Below are 11,723 nucleotides of genomic sequence, written 5' to 3' on the forward strand. Positions count from 1 at the left end.
GGGCCCCCAGGTCTCACATTTGATGCTGGGTCTTGATTTCTCCATGGAATAGGATATAGCAGTGCACCCAGTATCATCGCAGACTGCACACCCGCTCAGCCTCATGGGTGCCACTAACTCTGTGAACCAGGAGGTGACGCCACGTGGTGGTAGCCCCGCACTGCCCGCTGGTTCAGGCCTACACTGCGGTCCAGCAGGGCACACAAAACCTGAGGCCCTGGACGGCCGGTACAGGGCATCATCGCAGTCTGCACACCCGCTCAGCACTTAAGGTGCCCCTACCTCAGTGCATCAAAATTCACCTTCCCGTGGTGTTCTGCCTGTGCAGGCCGCAGTGTATCTGGTGCCACCAAGTCTGTGCCCCAAAAGACATGGACCCTCTATGATTGGGTATCGTGGTGAGGACTCCATCATGTCACATCCAGGCCTGCGGAATGTGATGTCGCTGGCCCCTGGGCCCCCATGCCTAAATGCACACCACAAGGATACAATCCAAGAGAGGTTGGAAATGGCATCGTGCATGTGCGCCCGGCCCTTTTTATTGGCAGTGTCACATGTGCTGTGATGCGTGTAATGGATGGGTGTGGTGCGGGTGTAAACCAGCCGTGAGGGAGTGGCTGAGGCATGCTGACAACTAGACCTGTGAAATAGCAGATCACTACAAGGGAGACCTGGCAAACGCAGCGTTGTCGTCGTCCCCTGTGAGCGTAAGCGTAGTGGGCTGGCCTGGTGTATGCCAGTCCAGCATAAGGGTTCGAACAATGACCCCGGGGCTCTGTGCGAGGTTCAGTACGGGGCTGGACAAGGAAGTAACTAATGCTTGTGTCCTGTTGTTGCGTCGGCACCGCCTGGACAACATTCAACAATGTGTCACCCTGTGACGTAAGTCCAAAGTCATGAGCCACATGGACGTAGGGGGAATTCACTGACCCTACATTCATCAATACTACCACACATGAAATTCCATAGACACAACACATCTGTGTGAATCGGAAAGTTAAATGCACATTCAGGAGAGTGTTGCATTTGGAGCAGTACAGGGCCATGCAAACCCCACATGACGATCCTGGCCTGTGGAGGGCCAGCTAGAGTCCTTCAGGGCATGACAAGTCCAAAGGACGAGGAAGAGTTCAGTCTACAGTCTGATATCTGTGTCCTTGGTGATCAAACAGAATATGGCAGTCCATTGCAAGGTCCAAGGTGAGTGTTGCAGAGTGCGTCGGGGGACATTGGAAGGTGATGATGCAGAGGGAAGAACCAAGCTGAAACCGGCCATATTGCAGAGATGAATGCTAATGCGTCCTTCTTACCATGATGGTACTTTCATCTGCCTCTTTGTCCTCTGCTGTAAAATGTGCCTCACATGTGGGTGGTGCTTGCCTTTCTCCAGCACTGTGTGGCAGTGACACCTCAAGGGCCGGAGGTGGAATGTCTGCCGCACTGTGTGGCACTGACACTTCAGGGGCGGAGATGTGGATGTAGTGGTAGCAGCTGCATGCATCAGTGCCAGGCCTTGTGGCAGCAATGGCAAGAGGATGGTTTTGAGGTCATTGAGGAACCCAGCTACCACTCGCTGGTTTGCAGCCGTGGCAGCCACTCTTTCCGCATTAGCCCGCTCCATGCTCTCCATGAGCCTCCACATGTTTCCCACCTCACTGGCGAGCTTGATGGAGTCACTCTGATTAGTCAGTCATTCTTGTCTCTGAGTCAGGACTTTGGTGATGTCAGCCATGGTTCATTGGAGGGCATTGAGCGGGTTGTGGGTGTCCGTTAGGGACTGTGAGGGGTCCCTGATGGGACATAGACACCCACATATGTCTAGTTTGTCTGCCAAGCCGTCGAAGCCCACTCGCACCTGTTCAGTCAATTGCTCCTGACATCCCAACACATAGCATTGGAAGGCCACGTGTTGTTCATGGGGGTCCTGGGAGGCAGCCATGGTGGTGGGTGCTGCCTGCTGTGTGGTCTGTGCAGGGGATGGGCTGTCCTCGTTGCAGCTGGGCTGCCCTGCGCCTGAAGGTGGGTTGATGTGGCTGTCAATGAACTCTTGGAAGGCGTCAGAGTCGAAGCTGTGGTGGTTCTCTTCGTCATCAGAGAAGAGAGGGTCAGGATGCTCTGTAGGAGGTGTTGATTGTCCCTCTGCAATGTGAAGGGGAGATGCAGTTCAACAATGTGTCCACATGTATGTTGTCGCATTGTGCATGTTTACATACAGACTGCATGACTGTGTACATTGTGGCTGTTAGGGAGGAGCTGCCTATATCATGGGGGACAGTGGACATTTCGACAACAGATATATGTGTGTGTGTTTGACTTGTACATTGTCGTCTCACATTTCCCTGCAATGCCACTTGTGCTTGGCCAGTGTCTACACCCAGTCGGCTCCAGTTGTGTCCTGTGTTCTGTTGTGGGCGTGTTGCAGTTTGTGCCACATTATTGTCAGTGTTGCTGTGCTCTGCATGTTATGTTTGTGTGCTGCATTTCGGGGGTATGGCCCCTGCTGCTCTGTTTTGCTGCCCCTTATCCCTTTCCTGCAGTGTGCCTTTGCCTTCTGTGCTTATACAGTGCTGCGATGTGTTATACTTGGGTACATTGGTCTCTTGGTGGGTGTTGGGGGCCTGGGGCTTGGTTTGTCCGCAGAGGTACTCTACTTAATTGTGCATGTGTGCAATTGTGGCCATCTCCCCCGTCCCCCCAGTCCCTGGCCGTTACTCACCCTGTTGCTGTTGTGTTCGGTCATGTTGAGCAGTGTCAGATCCCCCGACTCCAGTAACCGTCTCCCCACTGATGACTGTGGACACCATTTCCTCCTTGTCGTCCAGCTCCTCCTGTGGCGCAGGACTCCCACCTCCAGTCTGCATTGCCGCCTTCCGGTTGTTGGCGAGTTTCACCCTGGTTTTGCTCTTGACGTCATTCCAGCGCCTCTTGACCTCTTCCAGTTTCCTCTTCAGCACTCCAACTGCATTGACCTTGTCCACAATGGACTGCCATAGTCCATTTTTTATTGCCAATCACAGAGTGGAGGTGACAAACAGTTGTTTGATGGTGTTTGACCACCCCCGTTATCCGAATCCTGTTTCCCTTCGGACTGAAGCACTTCTTCCTACTCTTCTTCTACCTAGCCTTCCCTGACCCCAAGGTCCCAGGCAGGTCCTCCGGGTAGCTTGTAGGGTTCTGGTTCTCCTCCATCTTTTCTCGGGCACCGTCCATTGTGCTTCGCTGATGTTTGGCATTTGTTTGTCAGGTTTTTTGTTTCTACTTTTATGGTAGTTTTTCCCGCCTGACGCATGTGACTTGCAGGCCTGCAACTGGTTTTCACTGATTTCAGTATCGCCATTGGCCTCTTTGGAGCTTTTATCACACGTTCTTGAGAATATGCCGCAAAGTAGTCTTGGAATGAGTGATTTGTTTGAATGATAAAGGGCTGCAAATTGGGTTTGCGAGTCAGTTTGCTGCTGGCTGTTCTGTTGGATGGGACGTTTCCTATGTACCGCAGTACCTCATTAAAACGTTTTCTTCTTACTACACTATTTGTGGGGTGTCTGGCTTCTTCATAAAAGTCTGTAATTATTTTTCCATCAGGGCTATTGTCCTGTTCTAAATTTCGAGAGTTAGGTTCTTCTGATATTCTTGAGCTCCAGACTATGCTCATTGGTATGACTTTTCTTTTAGCTGATCGCATCTGACTTCTGTTTGTCAATGATACCAACCTCTTGAAATGGCTTTTTTAATTATTTAACTGTCTTTCTGCCAGCGTTGTTCCCCCATTACCTCAGTTCTTTTCCCTCTGCCTTGTGCACTTTGTCCTCCCCTGTGCATTTTCCGTGGAGAGGCGTGCTCCAGAAACGCATTCATCTGTTTTCCAAATTATAATCCTCTCCTGTACTTGCAACAATGGATAATGTGGAATACAAAATTGTAAGAATGCTCCTAGGTATAATGTTTTGGATTTTGCAGGAGGTGACCTTGGTTGTTTATATGGGCACAAAAAATATGAGATCTGCGATTTTTCTACAGTGGCTGTAGTTGAGTTGAAAACATTCCTCTTTAATAATAATGACTTAAGTAATAAAAGAAAACAGAGCCATAAAGCTTTGATTTTACAATTAATCCTGCACTTATTCCTCTTCTAGAGACTCATATTCTTACAAATAGATTACAGAAATTTACGATGTTCAGAAAACGTGGACATGATTTAGATGGCTTTTTTCACGTCTGCCACTCATAGAGATATAGCAATACTTACTTCCAAAGCTGTGGATGATGAAATACATCATTAGCAATGACGATAATGAGGGAGGCAAGACTTGTGTGAATTGCTATTTTATTTTAGAAATAATTACCTTTGTGAAAATATATTCCCCATAAGAGGATAATCCCAATCCTCTGATATCGTCTTCAATCACACATACTCCCTCGAGGCATTCATATTTTTGGGAACAACTTTAATTGTGTGCAGAGCCCTTTATTAGACTCTACAATTATTAACAGAAAACAGAATTAACCCCAAATCTCCAATGCTTTAATTTAGTATTAGTGAGATTTAGATATAATCGACCCTTGGAGAGATAGATTTATGGATACAAAAGAGTACACATGTGTCTCCCTCAGGTACGAATCACTGTCAAAATATCGACCTACAGGAATATCGATGCAGAAATATAGAAGGCAAGAATATCGACATCCTATCTACAACATGGTAAGTACAAAATATCGAAAAAAATATAGATGTTAAAATTATCGATGTTAAAAATATCGTTTTTTTCTGTAAAAATATAAATGAAAAATGAAATAAATAACATTAATAAATAAAATAAACATAAAAAAGATCTAATAATGTTTAAAATTAATAAATTATACATATACATAATAATACTAATACATTAAATAAACATATATATAAAATATATAATATATACATAATTATTAAGTTGTAATAATTATTTTAATAATTTATAAATTAACAAAAAATATTATAAATGACAAATACATTTACAAACATAAAACAAAAACATAAATAAAAAGTAAAGAATTACGTGTAATAAATTAAAAAAATATATATACCTTTAATATTTTTAAAATTATTTATATACTACATTATCTAAATTTATACAAAATAAATTAAATAACTAAATAAATAAAAATACTATTCAAAATCCATCATTAAAAAAATACAGTAATAAAAATGTTGAATTGCATAGAACTTAAAATTACCATTCCCGCTTCAGAGAGCGCAACAGTAGAGAAACCGTTGTATAGCGTAGGGGTAAAAATGACTATTCCAACTCCAAAAAGTGCAACATTAGGGAAAACGCTGGATAGCGTAGGGGTAAAAATTACTATTCCAACTACAAAGAGTGCAACAGTAGGGAAAACATTGGATAACGTAGGGGAAAAAATTACTATTTCAACTCCAGAGAGTGCAACAGTAGGGAAAGTGTTGGATAGCGTAGGGGTAAAAATTACAATTCAAACTCCAGAGAGTGCAGCAGTAGGGAAAACATTGGATAGCATAGGGGTAAAAATTACTATTCCAACTCCAGAGAATGCAACAGTAGGGAATGCGTTAGATAGTGTAGGGGTAAAATTTACTATTCCAACTCCAGAGAGTGCAACAGTAGGGAAAGCGTTGGATAGCGTAGGGGTAAAAATTACTTTTCCAACTCCAGAGAGTGCAACAGTAGGGAAAGCATTGGATAGCGTAGAAGTGAAATATAACATACTTATAAATAATTGTTGTAAATAAAAAAATTAAAAATTTAATTTTTGAATAACTCTACATCATTTTCAAATACCCATTAATAGTTACTAAAAACATATTTAAAATTGAATAATTAATTAACACTAAATTAACAATAAATACCAATAAATATAAATTACCAAATAATAAATATTGAACACTAAAATATTTTTCAAAACAAAAAACATATTGATAATTAAACATTGATTAACAATTAAAAAATTGTAAACAATAAATGTATTTTTAAATAAAAAAATTTTTTTATGAAAAATGTATTACCAATTAATAAAATAAATGTCCAATTTATAAATAGTAATTAACAATTAAAAATATCAAGTTCCAAATTATAAAAAATTAAAAACCAATTAAAAAAATTAATTGCCAATTAAAAAATGTAATTTCCAATTAAAAACCTTAATTACCAATTAAAAATGTAATGGCCAATTACAAAATGTAATTACCAATTACAAACCTTAATTACCAATTAAAAAAATTAATTACCAATGAAAATAATCATTTAACAATTAATAATTAATTAGAAATAAAAAATTAATAATTACTTAATTACAATTAAATTACTTCCCACCCAATTCCCCTATAAACCCACAACCGGCTACAGAACTTAAACACAAAAATTTATTAAAATTAAATTACAAATACTAAAAATTAATAATTAATTTACTATAATTAAATTACTTCCCACCCTATTCCCCTGTAAACCCACAACCCGCTCCAGTACTAAAACATCAAATTAAATAAAAATTAACATTTTTAATATACAAAAAATAGTACAGATAAAATTTAAAACAAATAAAATACTTTAAAAAAACATATAACAATTACATTATTATATATATATATATATAAAATACATAATAAAATACATAACAACAAACAAATATCGATATTAGGAACATCGAAATTAGTAACATCGATATAATTGATATCGATATTACTAACTTCGATATTACTTACATCGATATCCTGGTCGTAACTTGCAGGGTGGAATTCCCTGCAGCACTCCAGCCCTGGAGGGTGCTTGAGAGTCTTATCGGGTAGGGGGAGGGATGCCACTTGATCACTCTCTTCTACAAATCCCTAAGGAGTAACATGCAACATTGGCCATTTCTAGCTCATGGGGCCTGGGAATGGGATTTGGGATTGCCCATCTCAGATCCGGATTATGTGGGAGCATTGAGCCTGGTAGGCACTGAGTCATGTAATGACAGATTCAAGCTGCTCCATTTCCATCTTCTGCATTGCACCTATTTCACACCCTAAATCCTGAATCAAATGGATCCCACTAAGGGAGCAAAATGTGCATGCTGTGGGAAGATAGGTGCCACTTTCTTACATCTAGCATGAGACTGTGTGAAGGTCCAGGATTATTGGTCATAAGTAGTGCCATGTATAGAGAATCCCCAGGACTCAGTTGGCCTGCTTATTGGAAGTGATGACTCACCCCAAGGGACAGAGAATTCCTTACAGATTAACTGAGTTGCCCCTTTTATTAGGAACATGGCGAGTGGCCATCGGGTGGCTGGCACTAGAATCCCACTGAAGGACATTTTGCTACAGGACCTATTGGAATGGGGAGTGGCAGAAGAACACCACATGAGAGTTTTGTGTAGGAATGGGGGGCAGCTGATGAGATTATGCTGTGGGCTCAATTGTTAGATACGTTCCAGGATTAAAGTGCTGATAGCAGCTCTGACGCAGAGGGCTGATACTATGGGGCCCATTACAATGTCGCGCGGATTGCCCCTGCCAGGCTGGCGGTAGCCCCCGCCAGCCTGGTGGGGGCAATCCGCCCGACATCCTACCCTGAATTCCCCCCTCCATATAACAATGGCGGGGGGACCGCAGAGGAGTAAAACACCGCCCGCCACTTTTCCGCCCCGGTCGCCTTTCAGCCGGGGCGGAAAAGGAATAATATGGTGGCGGTGTCTATCAGACACCGCCAGCCATATTAGGATGTGCTTTAGGCGATGCCTTTCCGTGGCGGCAATGCCACCACGGAAAGGCAGGCGGACCGGAAAGGCAGGCGGACTTCACTCTGGGGGCCCCGTGCGGGCCCCCAGAGTGAAAGAGAGTAGAGGGGTGCACACGGGGGGTACCTGTGGTACCCCCCCTGCATTTTCATAATCGAAGCGGCAGGCACTGCGCGGTGCCTGCTGCTTTGATTATGCAAATGTAAAAGTGTGTTTTAAGCATTGTGGCGGGTGGTGCTGAGAGCACCACCTGCCACAATGCTTTACATGCAGGATGTGCCCGCCTCTATGGCGGGCACATCCTAATACCACCCCCGGGACCCCCGCCCTTATGGCGGGCGGTCCCGCATACCGACAGGATGGCGGGCGGACAAAGTCCGCACGTCATCCTAATGACCCCCTTTGTATGGATTGATGTATCGTTGCTCAATTTCTGATGACCAAGTGTGCTAAGTTGCTTGAGAATCGACCTGTGGTCTGGGTTTCATTCACAAACTGTATTGATCAATGGCTGGGTTAGTAGATGTTTCTGCAGGCAAATACAATATTCTGTACCGCCTATGTTAGAAGCTGCCTATGCTCTGTGACTGTCTCATGAATAAGTATGACACTGCACTCTCTAACTATATGTTTTCTGTTCTTTTTTATTGGCTTGAAATCAATAAAATACAGTTAAGAAAAGACTATGAATGGCTTCAACTCAGAGTTGTCAGGATTGGATTCATTGCCACTAACGATAACAGTGACATTGTCAAAGCCATGGCTGACAGTGATATTGTAAAAGCCATGGCTGAAGTAGGATACTTCAGAGTTCTATGTTTAGTGCATTGCATTAACTTAATTCATCAAAAAAGAAGAAGTAGTAAACAATATACTGGCCACCTGTCACAGAATTTGCATACATTTTAGTAATCTTTTCAAAGTCTGGGGGTAGTTGAAGATCATTTAGCATGCTAATGGAGTACCGGTAAAAACCTTCATACAGAAGGTGCCAAAACATTGCAACTCAACCTGCTACATGCTGAAATACCTATTTGGGCAATGCCGGCCTCCCAATGATTATGTACTACAAAGGAGGGGGAATGCAACTCCCAAAACTATATTGATGATGAATGGAGAAAAATGAGGCTAGAGGGGTGTCTGATGTAAATGCTACTGACTTTTGAGATTATGACACGGAAATTCAGCAATGAGGTCAGTACCATGATCCAGTTGTTGTATTTACCGCAGGAACATCTGGTCAAAAGCTGACACAAACGTTTACCAATGCCAATGAAGAAGCAGCTGCTTTTATCAACAAATTAATCCTTCGTTTCAAAATAAACTAAAAGGCTGTAAGAAAAAAGTGTGATTATTTCTGTGTTACAATACTGGAGCCATGGTGCAAATATCTGCTGACCACTTTCATTCCTTTCTAATCATTTGATGTCTAAATTTGCAAGAACTGAAGTGTCAGGAAAGCAGGTGACCTAGAAGATGAACTTTTGCAAATTCAAGGACATGGCAGAATTCAACCTCTGGAGAAGGCAATGCTGTATGCTGTGCGTATGCTCCGTGTCAGCCAGTAGCAGTAGCACCCAACTCTATTGCCGGCTATTGCGAAACTGACATCAGCATCAGATTAATTTCCAGCATCTACAATGTGCTGGTTTTATGTGGAAGGACTTAAATCAAGTGAACAGCCACAGTCAATGCAGAGTGTCAACAACAATGACAATTGAGAAGATGGTCCAAGACTATCTGGTTGTTCCACCACAGGTGTACCTGAACCAAGACCCACTGATCTATTTCAACATTTCATCCCCCAAATGTATTATGCTTGAGAAGACACATTCATGGATGAGGGCAATTGGCCAGACATCACAAGTATGTCGAGTGATCATCCACCGGACAACCTCTTCCTTTGTTTGATGATGAACCCTATTTTATAGAATAAGATAGAAACAATAGCACAACAGAAATTACTGCATTTTAATACATATATATAGGATTGTGTTTCCATCGGAAAAGCATCTTTTGAAACCTTGGAACCGTTTGACAAATCTTCAAGAAACATTCTAAAATAGGATCTTCCACCTCTGCTACTATCTGGAAAGTTTCGGGGTGATCCGGTATTTGGGGATTGATAAAAAGGGGAGGTCCTAAAATGTGTTTTACCAATTCATTTTCTATAGGAAATTTAGACACAGCTACACCCCAAATAGCTGAACAGATTTACACAAAATTTGGTAGTAAGCTAGGTCTTGGTCCAGAAAGCATGATTTTTAGTGTAAATCCGTCCAAAGTCCTTGAATTGTGTATAAAATAGACATAGGGGCCAGAGTATCCTAGCCATATTATTTTTTTATCATTTTGCCACAAAGTCATGGAATATCTACAGGTCTGCGGCAAAATAAAACAAAAAGTGTCAGATCGCACTCTACTATTAAAAGAAACCCGGGATGGACCAGGGCCTGGGGGCCACACATACAGATAGTTAGGGGATAATGAAATGTGACTCCCTCCCCCAGCTTCCTGGAGGCCCTTGGAATCCATCCCTTAGGGCTGACATATTTACAACCCTGGATGCGTCTGAAAACGTTCCAGGTTACCCCATCCCCAGGGACAGATACCAAAAAAAGAGGCGGGTGTGAAACCCCCACCCGAAAAGGCTCTGGTAACCCCATCCACTGTGTCAAAAAATTTACAAAGGGGAGGTGGGTTAATAAAAACAGTGAGGGCCTGATCACGATCTTGGCGGAGAGGGTTACTCCATCACAAACGTGACTGATATTGGTTCGCAGTATTACAAGTTCCATAGGATATTATGGAATTCTAATTTGGCGGACTGTATATCCGTCACATTTGTGACGGAGTAACCCTGTCTGCCAAGATCGTAATCTGGACATAAGTGTCTTGGGTGATTAAATCCATGACCCAGCAGAACTTATCATATTTTTTTAAAGGACTCAGAGTTGGAGCTCTATGCTCTTCAACTGGAGTGCAAGGCCTTCTTGTGGTTATTTTTATGATTGCATGTTGTAGTATAAAACATCTTTAAAAAAGACTCAGAGACATGTTGGATTTATCTAAACAAAAAAAACATGTTTGAAATAGATGAAGGGTAGTTGCGGAAATAGAAAATATAAAAGACCTTAATGCATAAAAGGTGAGAATGGTCAGAATAGGAAATAATAAATATGGCTTACCGGCATTAGCATGAATAGCTGGTGTGGAGGCTGCTGCCCTCCTCAGGGCCTGGGCTGTGGTGGTGGGTTTCTGGGTCCCCTGGTTCGGTTTGGTTGCCCTGAAAGGAGGAAAGATAAAGATGACATTGATTATGGACAAACTTTGTAAAAGGCCATTTTGTAGGCAAGAAATTCTGCTGCCTGACTAACTAGAACTAACATACCTTCAACTTCTTCCCTAAAAATAGGTACCCGCCCTACACATTGCTTGCTACAATTAATATTTCTCCTTCACTCCCTTCATACACTTTTGTTATTTTGTCACTTTTGAAGCTATGGGCAAAGTCAGTCATCCTTCATGCACTGCACATTACAGCCCTCTACTGGATGAAGAAAAGTCATGGTGGAAAACTATCCCATTATAAGGATATTGCAAGGTGTACGATGCTCACATAGAGGAATGAGGATGAAGGCTGCGTTTCTTCGTAAGATCATGCACCTCCGAGGTGAATTGAAATATCCTTTTTAATGTTATTCTTTTCTTATAATTCATGGTTGCACCATCGTCCATCCCACAAACCACCTAAATCCTTGGTGTTTTCCTCTATCATATTCTTTTTCAGACATGAACATATAGGAGTTATTAATTTTTGTGAAACGATATTAGAATGAGTTTTACATTAATCAATTCAAAAGATGCTTTGGTTCAGTTTGTTTAAAAATATGCTGAGATTTAATCCGATCAGTGATGAACAATAGCTTGTAAAGAAACAAGACATGTTGCCATAATATATCCTTTCCTATTTTCCTTGCCTAACCTGCAGC

This window comes from Lissotriton vulgaris, chromosome 3_1 (assembly GCF_964263255.1).
Source record: "Lissotriton vulgaris chromosome 3_1, aLisVul1.2, whole genome shotgun sequence".
Classification (NCBI taxonomy): domain Eukaryota; kingdom Metazoa; phylum Chordata; class Amphibia; order Caudata; family Salamandridae; genus Lissotriton; species Lissotriton vulgaris.